The sequence below is a fragment of the Schistocerca americana genome, unplaced genomic scaffold, assembly GCF_021461395.2.
Source record: "Schistocerca americana isolate TAMUIC-IGC-003095 unplaced genomic scaffold, iqSchAmer2.1 HiC_scaffold_446, whole genome shotgun sequence".
In the NCBI taxonomy this organism is placed as follows: domain Eukaryota; kingdom Metazoa; phylum Arthropoda; class Insecta; order Orthoptera; family Acrididae; genus Schistocerca; species Schistocerca americana.
In genome coordinates this window covers 95,001-100,000 of record NW_025726177.1, presented here as the reverse complement: position 1 = coordinate 100,000, position 5,000 = coordinate 95,001, and the positions used below count along the sequence as shown (strand labels likewise).

General features: G+C 53.2%; 1 non-coding gene across 1 annotated transcript in view; it reads right to left on the bottom strand.

The window, feature by feature from the left end:
* The window catches only part of LOC124583194, a 1,910-nt gene extending 469 nt beyond the window's left edge, over positions 1-1,441 (bottom strand). Inside the window, exon 1 of the ribosomal RNA XR_006974070.1 lies at positions 1-1,441. This exon is cut by the window's left edge and continues 469 nt beyond it. This is a non-coding gene — a ribosomal RNA (small subunit ribosomal RNA).
* Positions 1,442-5,000: the final 3,559 nt, after the last annotated feature.

Here is a 5,000-nt window from a genome sequence, read left to right as displayed (position 1 = left end):
GCAGGCTAGAGTCTCGTTCGTTATCGGAATTAACCAGACAAATCGCTCCACCAACTAAGAACGGCCATGCACCACCACCCACCGAATCAAGAAAGAGCTATCAATCTGTCAATCCTTCCGGTGTCCGGGCCTGGTGAGGTTTCCCGTGTTGAGTCAAATTAAGCCGCAGGCTCCACTCCTGGTGGTGCCCTTCCGTCAATTCCTTTAAGTTTCAGCTTTGCAACCATACTTCCCCCGGAACCCAAAAGCTTTGGTTTCCCGGAGGCTGCCCGCCGAGTCATCGGAGGAACTGCGGCGGATCGCTGGCTGGCATCGTTTATGGTTAGAACTAGGGCGGTATCTGATCGCCTTCGAACCTCTAACTTTCGTTCTTGATTAATGAAAACATACTTGGCAAATGCTTTCGCTTCTGTTCGTCTTGCGACGATCCAAGAATTTCACCTCTAACGTCGCAATACGAATGCCCCCGCCTGTCCCTATTAATCATTACCTCGGGTTCCGAAAACCAACAAAATAGAACCGAGGTCCTATTCCATTATTCCATGCACACAGTATTCAGGCGGGCTTGCCTGCTTTAAGCACTCTAATTTGTTCAAAGTAAACGTGCCGGCCCACCGAGACACTCACTCAAGAGCACCCTGGTAGGATTGCAACGGGGTCCGCCTCGGGACGCACGAGCACGCACGAGGCGCGTCGCACGCCTTCAGCTCGCCCCACCGGCAGGACGTCCCACGATACATGCCAGTTAAACACCGACGGGCGGTGAACCAACAGCGTGGGACACAAATCCAACTACGAGCTTTTTAACCGCAACAACTTTAATATACGCTATTGGAGCTGGAATTACCGCGGCTGCTGGCACCAGACTTGCCCTCCAATAGATACTCGTTAAAGGATTTAAAGTGTACTCATTCCGATTACGGGGCCTCGGATGAGTCCCGTATCGTTATTTTTCGTCACTACCTCCCCGTGCCGGGAGTGGGTAATTTGCGCGCCTGCTGCCTTCCTTGGATGTGGTAGCCGTTTCTCAGGCTCCCTCTCCGGAATCGAACCCTGATTCCCCGTTACCCGTTACAACCATGGTAGGCGCAGAACCTACCATCGACAGTTGATAAGGCAGACATTTGAAAGATGCGTCGCCGGTACGAGGACCGTGCGATCAGCCCAAAGTTATTCAGAGTCACCAAGGCAAACGGACCGGACGAGCCGACCGATTGGTTTTGATCTAATAAAAGCGTCCCTTCCATCTCTGGTCGGGACTCTGTTTGCATGTATTAGCTCTAGAATTACCACAGTTATCCAAGTAACGTGGGTACGATCTAAGGAACCATAACTGATTTAATGAGCCATTCGCGGTTTCACCTTAATGCGGCTTGTACTGAGACATGCATGGCTTAATCTTTGAGACAAGCATATGACTACTGGCAGGATCAACCAGGGAGCTGCGTCAACTAGAGCTGAGCAGCCGGCCGCCCGGGAGTGTGTCCCGGGGGCCCGCGCGAACACGCAAGCGTCCGCTCAATTATTCTGCAAACAGGAGGAGGCTGAGCTCCCCTGCACAATACACCTCGAAACCCTCTCAGGTCCCGGCGGCGCGCAGCGCCGTCCTAAGTACTTGGTCGGGTTCGAGAGAGGCGCAATCGCCCGGAGTTTGGCGAGTAGACGCTTTAGGTGCGACCACCCGTGCTCCCAACTGAGCTTGCCGCTGCCGACAGAGGCCCGGGAGCGTGCTGTCGTGGCATTGCCGGCGGGAGACAACACGCGCCACCTACGGTGGCCGGCAGCTCCAACGCCAGCGCCACAGAAGGACAAAAGCCCCACTTGGGTGCCGAAGCGAACTCTCCCAGCACAGCGCACGCGCCAACACGTCCGCACAGCTGCGATACAATCCACCTGCGAGAACCGCAGAGGCGACCGAGCAGCAGACGGCGTCGCGGCGCCGAGCGCCGGGCGGCGGCGCATCCTCAGCGCACACAGTCCTCAATCGGACCAGCACACTGCAGATGTCCACCGCGCTTCGCACCGGGCCCGCGAGGACCTACTTTGGCCGCACGGCGCCGCGTGCAGGGTGCGCCGGCGCGCAGCTGCGCCGCCTGCCGCCTCCGTCGGCCGGCGCGCCTGCCACTGGCCGCCCCCACCAGCCGGCTGTAGCGCGTGCGCCCACGCACCGCGCGGCCAGCACGCCGGAAGGCCCCCCCTCACCGGCCGGGGACGGTCCCACCCAGCCACCGCCGCGTATCGCTTCACACCCACATGCCATTCACGTTCGTGGGCATGGTGGGTATCGCTGAAACAACCGGTTGGTAGCTCAACCGATCGTCGCCATCACTGATTCACCTCTAGCGAGAACAACCGCACCACAACGGTTTACCAGTTCTTCATTTGCGTAACGTCACCAGCAAACGTAGACGTCCATCGCCATTTGCAAATTCAACGATTGTTGCATGCCTGTGTCAGGTGTCACGACACACTATGTCTGCCCACATACACGCAACAACATGTGCACGCTTCGCGAACACGTGGAAGGTGGCCCCCGTACGTATGCGATGTCCATTGCGCGAACGACTGTCAACCGGCCTCTGTCGCATGTCGCAGATGTGGAACGCAGTGCACCATGCTATCACGGTGTGTGAGAAGAGACGACTACGTCTGACAACACGCGCCACTACATCAACAGACGGCTCATGCTGATCGCCATCCACGGCATACCATACTGCAATCCAGCTCTTATAGGGAGACGACACGTAGCTGAGTGCACAATATTTGGACCGTATGGTTCGCCGTTGTTGGCGCAGTCGTGGTACGGTCACACATGTACCACGATGTATCATTCAGTACATGAGGACCAATGTGCGGTACAGTGTGTGATTTGGACGTACAACATCAGCGGACAGTTGCCACAAGCCGTACCACAACGTAGGCTGTGCTTCGCCATGCGAATGCCAATGAACAACTGCGAAGGGCATTGAGCATGTACGTCCTGCCGCCATCCGCATTACAGTGTATAGCTGCAAGGTGTTTAACATGAAGCGATACTCTGGGGACCGGGCAGTGCGAGTAGCAAACTATATTGCGGGGGTTGCAGTTAGGCAACACTACACTAATTTAACGCGTCGTATGACAATTACAGAGCAGGTTAAGGCCCAACGTGTGTTGGGTTAAGGCCCAACGTGTGTTGGGTTAAGGCCCAACGTGTGTTGGGTTAAGGCCCAACGTGTGTTGGGTTAAGGCCCAACGTGTGTTGGGTTAAGGCCCAACGTGTGTTGGGTTAAGGCCCAACGTGTGTTGGGTTAAGGCCCAACGTGTGTTGGGTTAAGGCCCAACGTGTGTTGGGTTAAGGCCCAACGTGTGTTGGGTTAAGGCCCAACGTGTGTTGGGTTAAGGCCCAACGTGTGTTGGGTTAAGGCCCAACGTGTGTTGGGTTAAGGCCCAACGTGTGTTGGGTTAAGGCCCAACGTGTGTTGGGTTAAGGCCCAACGTGTGTTGGGTTAAGGCCCAACGTGTGTTGGGTTAAGGCCCAACGTGTGTTGGGTTAAGGCCCAACGTGTGTTGGGTTAAGGCCCAACGTGTGTTGGGTTAAGGCCCAACGTGTGTTGGGTTAAGGCGCAACATAGGTTAGGTTAAGGCGCAACATAGGTTAGGTTAAGGCGCAACATAGGTTAGGTTAAGGCGCAACATAGGTTAGGTTAAGGCGCAACATAGGTTAGGTTAAGGCGCAACATAGGTTAGGTTAAGGCGCAACATAGGTTAGGTTACGGCGCAACATAGGTTAGGTTAAGGCGCAACATAGGTTAGGTTAAGGCGCAACATAGGTTAGGTTACGGCGCAACATAGGTTAGGTTAAGGCGCAACATAGGTTAGGTTAAGGCGCAACATAGGTTAGGTTAAGGCGCAACATAGGTTAGGTTAAGGCGCAACATAGGTTAGGTTAAGGCGCAACATAGGTTAGGTTAAGGCGCAACATAGGTTAGGTTAAGGCGCAACATAGGTTAGGTTAAGGCGCAACATAGGTTAGGTTACGGCGCAACATAGGTTAGGTTAAGGCGCAACATAGGTTAGGTTAAGGCGCAACATAGGTTAGGTTAAGGCGCAACATAGGTTAGGTTACGGCGCAACATAGGTTAGGTTACGGCGCAACATAGGTTAGGTTACGGCGCAACATAGGTTAGGTTAAGGCGCAACATAGGTTAGGTTAAGGCGCAACATAGGTTAGGTTAAGGCGCAACATAGGTTAGGTTAAGGCGCAACATAGGTTAGGTTAAGGCGCAACATAGGTTAGGTTAAGGCGCAACATAGGTTAGGTTAAGGCGCAACATGGGTTAGGTTAAGGCGCAACATGGGTTAGGTTAAGGCGCAACATGGGTTAGGTTAAGGCGCAACATGGGTTAGGTTAAGGCGCAACATGGGTTAGGTTAAGGCGCAACATGGGTTAGGTTAAGGCGCAACATGGGTTAGGTTAAGGCGCAACATGGGTTAGGTTAAGGCGCAACATGGGTTAGGTTAAGGCGCAACATGGGTTAGGTTAAGGCGCAACATGGGTTAGGTTAAGGCGCAACATGGGTTAGGTTAAGGCGCAACATGGGTTAGGTTAAGGCGCAACATGGGTTAGGTTAAGGTACAATATGGGTTAGGTTAAGGTACAATATGGGTTAGGTTAAGGTACAATATGGGTTAGGTTAAGGTACAATATGGGTTAGGTTAAGGTACAATATGGGTTAGGTTAAGGTACAATATGGGTTAGGTTAAGGTACAATATGGGTTAGGTTAAGGTACAATATGGGTTAGGTTAAGGTACAATATGGGTTAGGTTAAGGTACAATACGGGTTAGGTTAAGGTACAATACGGGTTAGGTTAAGGTACAATACGGGTTAGGTTAAGGTACAATACGGGTTAGGTTAAGGTACAATACGGGTTAGGTTAAGGTACAATACGGGTTAGGTTAAGGCACTTGGGGGGGGGGGGGGGCCCGGTTTGTTGATTGTGATTATCGTAAGTAAAT